An 11,012-nucleotide genomic window follows, 5' to 3' on the forward strand; every position below is an offset into this window, starting at 1 on the left:
ACACTCAGCCGGAGTCTAAGTCGTCATATTCTTGCTTGACGACTGGGGCTCCTCATCGATGTGTTCACCGCCAGTGTCCTCCTCGTCGCTGTCGCTCGAGGAGGAGCTTTCGCCATCACTCGAGCTTTCCGCGCAGCACCCTAAGCGAGCACTTGAATCCCCGAAGACCTTGATGGAGAGCAGATCAACCTCCACCAGCTTGAAGTGAAGAATGTGCCCTTCTGCAAGGCTGTGAGCACAAGAAAAAGTCTTTCAGCCACGCTGGAGAAGCATGACATGAGGTGTAGGGTACTCAACATCCATCCACATGGTGTCGTCGCAGCAGCCTCTCATGTGCAGCTTCAACCCAAGCGGTTGATCAACCTCCATTACCCTGGCGAGGGGACGAGGAAGCCGTATGCGACTACATGGGGGTTCGCGCAGCCTAAGGATGAATTCCAACACCATGTCTCCCACGTGGCCCTTTTCTACTTCTTGAGCTTGCGTTGGTTTTTCCCTTGAAGAGGAAAGGGTAATGCAGCAAATTAGAGATAAGTATTTCCCTAAGTTTGAGAACCAAGGTATCATCCAGTAGGAGACAATGCACAAATCACCGAATACCTGCACAAACAATCAAACAACTTGCACCCAACCCGATAAAGGGGCTGTCAATCCCTTCACGGTTACTTGCAAAAGTGAGATCTAATAGAGATAGATAAATGATAAAGTAAATATTTTTGGTATTTTTTATTTATAGATTGGAAAGCAAAAGATTGCAAAAATAGTAGATTGGAAACTAATATTGTAGATTAGAGACTAATATTGTAGATCAGAAACTAATATTGTATATCCGAAACTTATATGATGGAAAATAGATCCAGGAGCCATAGGTTTCACTTGAGGCTTCTCTCAAGATAGCAAATAATACGGTGGGTGAACAAATTACTGCCAAGCAATTGATAGAAAAGCTCAAAGTTATGATGATAACTAAGGCAATGCTCATGAATATAGGCATCACGTTCATGTCAAATAGACCGAAACGATTCTGCACCTACTACTATTACTCCACACATCGACCACTATCCAGCATGCATCTAGAGTATTAAGTTCATAAAGAACGGAGTAATTCATTAAGTAAGATGACATGATGTAGAGGAATTAACTCAAGCAATATGATGAAAACCCAATCTTTTTATCCTCGATGGCAATAATACAATACATGCCTTGCTGCCCGTACTGTCACTGGGAAACGACACTGCAAGATTGAACCTAAAGCTAAGAACTTCTCCCATTGGAAGAAAAACCAATCTAGTTGGTCAAGCCAAACCGATAGTTCGAAGAGAATTACAAAGATATCAAATCATGCATAAAAGAATTCAAAGAAGATTCAAATAATATTAATAGATAAGTTGATCATAAATCCACAATTCATCAGATCTCGGCAAACACGCCACAAAAAAGTTTACATCGAATAGATTCCAAGAATATCGAGGAGAACATGGTATTGAGAATCATAGAGAGAGAGAGAGAAGAAGCCATCTAGCTACTAGCTATGGACCCATAGGTCTGTGGTAAACTACTCACGCTTCATCGGAAGGGCAATAGAGTTGATGTAGAAGCCCTACGTGATCGAATCCCCCTCTGGCAGGGTGCCGGAAAAGGTCTCTAGATGGGATCTCATGGGTATAGAAGGTTGCGGGTGGAAAAGTGTTTTCATGGATGCCTCTGGTGGTTTGGGGATATATGGGAATATATAGACAAAATAATTAGGTCAAGAGGTGCATGAGGGGCCCACAAGGGTGGGGGGCATGCCCTACCCCCCTGGGCGCGCCCGTTGTCCTTGTGGCCGCCTCGTGGCTCCACCGACTTCATCTCCAAGTCTCCTGGTTGTCTTCTGGTCCAAGAAAAATTATCGCGAAGGTTTTATTCCGTTTGGACTTCGTTTGGTATTCCTTTCCTGCGAAACTCAAAAACAGGGGAAAACAGGAACTGGCACTGGGCTCTAGGTTAATAGGTGAGTCCCAAAAATAATATAAAATAGCATATTAATGCATATAAAACATCCAAAATAGATAATATAATAGCATGGAATAATAAAAAATTATAGATACGTTGGAGACGTATCAAGCATCCCCAAGCTTAATTCTTGCTCGTCCTCAAGTAGATAAATGATAAGAACAGAACTTTTGATGTGGAATGCTAGCTAACATATTTATTAATGTAATTTATTTATTGGGGCATGAATGTTCAGATCCATACAATTCAAAACAAAAGTTTAATATTGACATAAAAACAATAATACTTCAAGCATACTAATAAGGCAATTATGTCTTCTCAAAATAGCATGGCCAAAGAAAGCTTATCCCTACAAAATCATATAGTCTGGCTATGCTCCATCTTCATCACACAAAATATTCAAATCATGCACAACCCCGATGACAAGCCAGGAAATTGTTTCATACTTTTGATGTGCTCAAACTTTTTCAACTTTCACGCAATACATGAGCGTGAGCCATGGACATAGCACTATAGGTGGAATAGGAGGTGGTTTTGGAGAAGACAAAAAGAAGGATAGTCTCACATCAACTAGGCGTATCAACGAGCTATGGAGATGCCCATCGATAGATATCAATGTGAGTGGGTAGGGATTGCCATGCAATGGATGCACTAGAGCTATAAGTTTATGAAAGCTCAAAAAGAAACTAAGTGGGTGTGCATCCAACTCGCTTGCTCACGAAGACCTGGGGCAATTTGAGGAAGCCCATCATTGGAATATACAAGCTAGGTTCTATAATGAAAAATTCCCACTAGTATATGAAAGTGACATCATAAGATACTCTCTATCATGAAGATCATGGTGCTACTTTGAAGCACAAGTGTGGTAAAAGGCTAGTAACATTGTCCCTTCTCTCTTTTCTCTCATTTTTTATTCAGGTCTTCTCTCTTTTTTTGGCCTCCTTTTTTTCGTCCGAAGTCTCATCCTGACTTGTGGGGGAATCATAGTCTCCATCATCCTTTCCTCACATGGGACACTGCTCTAATAATGAAGATCATCACACTTTTATTTACTTACAACTCAAGAATTACAAATCGATACTTAGAACAAAATATGACTCTATATGAATGCCTCCGGCGGTGTACTTGGATGTGCAATGAATCAAGAGTGACATGTATGAAAGAATTATGAACGGTGGCTTTGCCACAAATACGATGTCAACTACATGATCATGCAAAGCAATATGAAAATGATGAAGCGTGTCATAATAAACGGAATGGTGCAAAGTTGCATGGCAATATATCTCGGAATGGCTATGCAAATGCCATAATAGGTAGGTATGGTGGCTGTTTTGATGAAGGTATATGGTGGGTTTACAGTACCGGCGAAAGTTGCACGGCACTAGAGAGGCTAGCAATGGTGGAAGGGTGAGAGTGCGTATAATCCATGGACTCAACATTAGTCATAAAGAACTCACATACTTATTTGAAAAATCTATTAGTTATCGAAACGAAGTACTATGCACATGCTCCTAGGGGGATAGATTGGTAGGAAAAGACCATCGCTCGTCCCCGACCACCACTCACAAGGAAGACAATCAATAAATAAATCATGCTCTGACTTCATCACATAACGGTTCACCATACGTGCATGCTACGGAAATCACAAACTTTAACACAAGTATTTCTCCAATTCACAATTACTTACTAGCATGAATCTAATATCACCATCTTTATATCTCAAAACAATAGTAATCAAACTTCTCATAGTATTCAATGCACTTTATATGAAAGTTTTTATTATATTCCTCTTTGATTCTTATCATATTAGGACGAAATTTATAACCAAAGCAAATTACCATGTTGTTTTACTCTCAAAATAATATAAGTGAAGCATGAGAGTTCATCAATTGCTATAAAATAAAACCATCGTCATGCTCTAAAAAGATATAAGTGAAGCACTAGAGCACAATTTCCTAGCTCAAAAGATATAAGTGAAGCACATAGAGTATTATAATAAATCACAATTCATGTTGTCTCTCTTAAAAGTTTCTACAACAAGGTTGATTGTGGCAAACTAAAAAGTATGGATTCAAATCATACAAGATGCTCCAAGCAAAACACATATCATGTGGTGAATAAAAATATAGCCTCAAGTAAAGCTACCGAAAGACGAAGACGAAAGAGGGGATGCCTTCCGGGGCATCCCCAAGCTTAGGCTCTTGGTTGTCCTTGAATATTACCTTGGGGTGCCTTGGGCATCCCCAAGCTTAGGCTCTTGCCACTCCTTATTCCATAGTCCATCAAATCCTTACCCAAAACTTGAAAACTTCACAACACAAAACTCAACAGAAAATATCATAAGCTCTGTTAGTACAAGAAAATAAATCACCACTTTTGGTACTTTTGTGAACTCATTCTTTATTTATATTGGTGTAGTATCTACTGTATTCCAACTTATCCATGGTTCATAACCCCCCGATACTACCCATAGAATCATCAAAATAAGCAAACAACACATAGAAAACAGAATCTGTCAGAAACAGAACAGTCTGTAGTAATATGTAACTCTCAAGTAATTCTGTAACTTGACAAAATCTGTAAAATTAGGAAGACCTAAGAAATTTGTTTATCAATCTTCTACAAAATGAATCAGTCTTTTATCACACATCTATTTAAAATGAGAATTGTTTTCCTGAGCGCAAAACATTCTATTTTTCAGCAAGATCAAATCAACTATCACCATAAGCTATCCCAAAGGTCTTACTTGGCACAAACACTAACTAAAACACACAAAAACACATCTAACCACAGGCTAGATGAATTATTTATTAAAAATCAGTAAAGAAAAATATTGGGTTGTCTCCCAAGAAGTGCTTTTCTTTAAAGCCATTAAGCTAGGCATCGATAATTTTAATGATGCTCACATGAAAGATAGCAATTGAAACACGAAGAGGGCATCATGTAGTATATGAAAATCACATCTAAGTCTAACATAGTTCACATATTCTCAACATGATCCACATGCATGCGAAGTTGACACTCTTCCAAAATAGTGGGATTAACATTAACTAATGTCATGACCTCTCCAAACCCACTTTTATCAAAAAAATTCATAAGATTGAACATTCTCCAAATATGTGGGATCTAAAGTTGACCCTCTTAAAAAAACACTTTCAATATTATTGTAAACACTATTATCAATCTCATATTCATCATGGGGCTTAAATAAATTTTCAAGATCATAAGAAGCATTATAACCCCTATCATGATCATTGCAATATGTAGATGACATAGCAAAACTAGCATCCCCAAGCTTAGGGTTTTGCATATCATTAACACAATTGACATTAATAGAATTTATAATAACATCATTGCAATCATACTTTTTATTCAAGGAGCTATCGTGAATCACTTCATAAATTTCTTCATCACAATTTTCAGATTCACGAATTTCAAGCAAAACTTCATAAAGATAATCTAGTGCACAAAACTCACTAGCAATTGGTTCATCATAATTGGATCTCTTAAAAGTATTAGCAAGTGGATAAGGATCCATAAACTTTTAGCAAGCGAAGATGCAAGAAAAAAGAAGGCACATGGTAACACAAGTAAAGATAGCAAATGAGCAAGCGAAAGAAAGAAGGGTCAAGGAAAATCAAATCTTTTTGGAAATCGTTTTAGAAGTGGGGGAGAGAAAAACGAGAGGCTAATGTCGAATAATGTAATGCAAGAGATGAGAGTTTATGATGGGTACATAGGTATGTATTGACTTGCCGTAGATCTCCCCGGCAACGACGCCAGAAATTCTTCCTGCTACTTCTTGAGCTTGCGTTGGTTTTTCCCTTGAAGAGGAAAGGGTGATGCGGCAAAGTAGAGATAAGTATTTCGCTCAGTTTGAGAACCAAGGTATCAATCCAGTAGAAGACAACACACAAATCACCGAATACCTGCACAAACAATCAAACAACTTGCGCCCAACGCGATAAAGGGGTTGTCAATCCCTTCACGGTTACTTGCAAAAGTGAATCTGGTAGAGATAGATAAATGATAAAGTAAATATTTTTGGTATTTTTGACTTATAGATCGGAAAGCAAAAGATTACAAAAATAGTAGATCAGAAACTAATATTGTAGATCGGAAACTTATATGATGGAAAATAGACCCCGGGGGCATAGGTTTGACTAGAGGCTTCTCTCAAGATAGCAAATAATACGGTGGGTGAACAAATTACCGCCGAGCAATTGTTAGAAAAACGCAAAGTTATGACGATATCTAAGGCAATGATCATGAATATAGGCATCACGTCCGTGTCAAGTAGACCGAAACGATTCTACATCTACTACTATTACTCGACACATCGCGTCCAGAATGCATCTAAAGTATTAAGTTCATAAAGAACGAAGTAATGCATTAAGTAAGATGACATGATGTAGAGGAATTAACTCAAGCAATATGATGAAAACCCCATATTTTTATTCTCGATGGCAACAATACAATACGTGCCTTGCTGCGCCTACTGTCACTGGGAAAGGACACTTCAAGATTGAAACCAAAGCTAAGCATTTCTCCCATTGCAAGAAAAAACCAATCTAGTTGACCAAACCAAACTGATAGTTCAAAGAGAATTACAAAGATATCAAATCATGCATAAAAGAATTCAGAGAAGATTCAAATAATATTCATAGGTAAGCTGATCATAAATCCACAATTCATCGGATCTCGGTAAACACACCGCAAAAAAGTATTACATCAAATAGATCTCCAAGAACATCGAGGAGAACATGGTATTAAGAATCAAAGAGAGAGAAGAAGCCATCTAGCTACTAGCTATGGACCCGTAGGTCTGTGGTAAACTACTCATGCTTCATCGAAAGGGCAATAGAGTTGATGTAGAAGCCCTCCATGATCAAATCTCCCTCTGGCAGGGTGCCGGAAAAGGTCCCTAGATGGGATCTCACGGGTACAAAAGGTTGCGGCGGTGGAAAAGTGTTTTCGTGGATGCCTCTGGTGGTTTGGGGATATATATGGGAAAATATAGGCGAAAGAATTAGGCCAGGAGGTGCATTTAATGCACTTTGTCCTAACTGCCAGAGTTAGGTATGATAGCACTGTTACCTATCTAATCATACCAAAATGATTGTTATGCCACTTTGGTCGCTCCACTATAAAAGGAAGCATGAGGCAACCTAGTGAAGGGTTCAAACTTTAGATCCCCCCACACACTTATACGCACGCTTTGCTCCTGCCGAGGCACCCTTGCCGGGCTCGAGCTCGTCGTGTCTTCGTGTTCCTCAAAATCAATCCACCATAGCAGGAGTAAGGTTTTATTTTGCAAAGTGGCCCGAACCTGGGTAAAAGAGAGCTGTCCATCGCCGCGCTACCCTGCCATTTCTGCTCTTTGTGCAATGTGACCATCCCCTTGCCGAACCACAAAGGGGCACCCCCGCCTCATAGATGAACGTGCTTCCACGCCGACATGCATAGTAACTAAATAGAGTTTAATTAGCCTAATTAATTAGGTGAGTTTATTCGCAAAATTTTTTAATTAGGTGAGTTACTTAAGCAACAGGGCCCACATGTCAGTGACCGGTAACGCGTTTAGGCACTAATGGCCGGTAACGCCGGCGGTTAGACGACGGCGACCAACCAGAGCAGCGGCGGCTCGTCGGAGTGGCGCTAGGGACATCGGTTGAGCGCGCTGAGGGGACAAGGAGGGAGCTCGTGCTCCCGCGCATCTAGCGGAGGCAGCAGCAGATCGCGGGGTGCCATGAGTCGACGACAGTGAGCACTTGGGCAGCAGCCGGAGCTCGGACAACGGCGGAGGCTAAGCTACGGGGCACGTGGAGGCTGTATGAGGGCCTGGAATGCATCCTAGGGTTACCAGGAGAACCCTTGTGCGGCTGGTTCAAGCGGAAGAGCTCGTGAGCATGGAGCTCAACGACCATGGTGGTGGACGGAACTCGAAGCTCGCAGGAGTGGCAGCTATGACACGAGCACAAGAAAGGGCACAAAGGGAAAATGGCCAGTGGCTCACGGCGAGGCGTCTTGTGTAGAAGGCGAGGACATGGAGGCTCTGTCGACGACGATCTTTGGTGTCTGAGGAGGATGAAGGAGATGGATACGATGCTGCGGTACATCCGGTGTCGTGTGGCTCATCAGAGAGGAAGAAGAAGATGATGCGAAGCTCGGGGACACAGAGAGAGGGCGCGGGGGTGGTTGTGGCCCGGTGGCTTTGGACGACAGTGAGCGGGAGCTCTCGGGTGTCTCGGGGAAGAGGGCTAGAGGAGGGGAAGGCGACCAGGGAGATGGGGAATGGAACATGTGCTCCAGGGCATCTCCATGGCGCAGGATAAGGGTGACGAAGGGCTTGACACGACGAAGCAGGAGGTGGCGTGCTCACTGCGTGCGCTGTCTCTCCCTTTGCCTACTGGCAGAGGCAGGAGACAACTGGAAAGTGGACGTGGGCTGGGTCGGTTTGCTGGACTGCTAGGTAAGAAGGCCTAGGTAAGGCCCTTCCTTTTGCTGTTTTTGTTTTCTATTTTCTGTATTTGTTTTGATTTGATTGAAATAACAAACCTTTTTTTTTAACTTCTGGAAATTTGCATGTTGATCAAATGGACAGAACCAAAGTCATACATGGAGTTTCAAAATTGTTGGAATTATATTTCACTAGTAGAATGCACGTGCGTTGCTACAGGCTACAATGCATATACTTTAGAAAACATCTCTGGTTTGATCTGTTAATCCAATTATTTCTCCTTAATAAAAAAATATGTGTGTCTTAGGACCTACTATAGGTTTGGTCGTGTGGCGCTCACTGGTGGCTAGCATCTTATCATGGGATCATTGTATTCTTCTCTTTAGTTTTTAATTTTTGTTTCCATTTTCTTTCTTTACCATGTACAATTGGCGTGTTGTTTGCCCTCCCTCTATCAATGAAAACACAACTCTCCTATGTATTTTCTATGCTGCCTTCCGATGTACTGTTTTCTGTTAGAGGGAAAGTTCTTGTGTTAGTGAGATAGGTAGAACTGCCTTATGGAACTGCAATTGATCATGCAAACTAGCATAATAGGCCAAAAGAAGCTCATGTCACAATAGTTGTCGCTGATTTTTTATATATAATATGCGAGAAAGGACCCATGGATAGTAAATCCCTACTGCCTCACCTCCCCACCAAGTGTGCAGATTAGTTTTAATGTTGTGAACCTACAGTCACTGGCATCTAAAAACATCAAAGCATGTATTAGAGACATGTTCATTTCCATGTTCTCGAAGGTCCTAAAGTGCGATATATGAACTAACAAGGCAATGATACATTTCCAACATCAGTACAACAAGAAACTACACAGGCCTAACAATCCTACACCAGCAATGAACTAAATAAAACTCCATTCCTAGGTATTTTCTACAATCTACACCATTCATATATGTTCAAAACGCAACCTAGCAAACCTAGATTTGTTGTACTCCATTTCCTTTAGTGCTCCCTAGAAAAAAACTATCTATACCTGAGACATTGGTGTCTCTTGATAACAAATATCCTCTAATTAAATTTCATGATGAGAAATGTCACCCATTAACGTTCAACATTCTGGAAAATCAGAACAAAGGTCAAAATAAGTATTAAATATTTGAGTGATCATAGTTTTTATTTAAATTTTAAATGAGCACACACACCCTCAATATTTTTGGGATACCATCATCGATCTTTTCTTCAAGGATAATATCTGAATCATCTAGATCTAGGTAGAAACTAAATCGTACAATAAGTTTCAGAGTTGTCAAACTATATGACCAGATCATCCATCCTTATTGCTACTCATCTCAGTACCAAGGAATATATTTTGCTCTTGTATGTATCCATGTGCCAGATCTGTACGACGGGCCAGAAAATAGCATGCATCAAAAATTGAATTCTTCAAGGTAGGGAATTAAGAAGGATTGCACAAAGTATTAGTTGAATGATCTAGAAACCAAACTATGCTTGAGTAATTGGACCGAGGATTGGTTTGTTACCTTCCGTTCATGCAAAGAATCTTACGGTCCTAGTGGAACACCAGGCATGCAGCCACAACCTACAACCACCATCTTCACGAGGATATGCTCTCATTGTTACAGAGCTTCTTCTGCAATTGCTGCTGGCTTGCTGCCCTAGCCCGTTCACCTTAGATCCAAACAACGCCAGCTTCGAGTCGCCACCACTCGCAAACAACCTAACCCCTCACATCTATGATTCTTTCAAATGACCATATGATCAATTATGCAAAATGGTAAATAACTTTAGGGATCTTAAAAATCACATCATTAAAACTTGCAAAGCCCTAAATGCATATCCTCTCCCAATATTATCATTATATTAAACCATAATTCTTGACTGTAACATCCCAAATTTTCAATTTTAAATGTTATACATTAGATCATCATTGCATATCATGTTTTATTGCATTTTGATTGATCCTAGAAATTCCACGCAACTCAAGGACCTACGGAGAGAGTTGGGGATTTCGTTATTTTCATATTTGGGTTTTTCTTGAATTATGAAATGAGGATCGTTTGATTTTAATTATTTTTCTCTGAAATATTTATTTTATTAAAAATAAAATAGAGTGGATAAAATGACTTCCTCAAAATAAAGAAATATCAGAGATTTAATATTAAAATAAAATAAGATTTTTATTCGGAGTTTCATCGTTATTTTATTTGAATTAGGAAAAAATATGCGTTTTTCAAAATTGCGTTTTAGGCCCAAATAAATGTTCACCACGTCCGGCTTATTTTTAGAGGACGGGGAAAATTTATTTCGGGATTTTTGGAGTCTGTTTAGTATTTATTTTCTTTCTTTTTCTGCTTGTCAAAATTATTTTAAAAAAAGTCAAACCAACTTACGGCCGTTTTCGGCCAGGACTTCTCGGGCCGGCCCCTTTAAAAGCCCCACCCCGCCAACCCCCAAACCCTAACCCTAAGCAGCCCGCCGCCCCCGCCCCACGCCGCCGCCTCGCCGGAGCCACGCCGCCGACCCGCCGCCATCGCCG

Source organism: Triticum aestivum, chromosome 7A, assembly GCF_018294505.1.
Source record: "Triticum aestivum cultivar Chinese Spring chromosome 7A, IWGSC CS RefSeq v2.1, whole genome shotgun sequence".
Lineage (NCBI taxonomy): Eukaryota > Viridiplantae > Streptophyta > Magnoliopsida > Poales > Poaceae > Triticum > Triticum aestivum.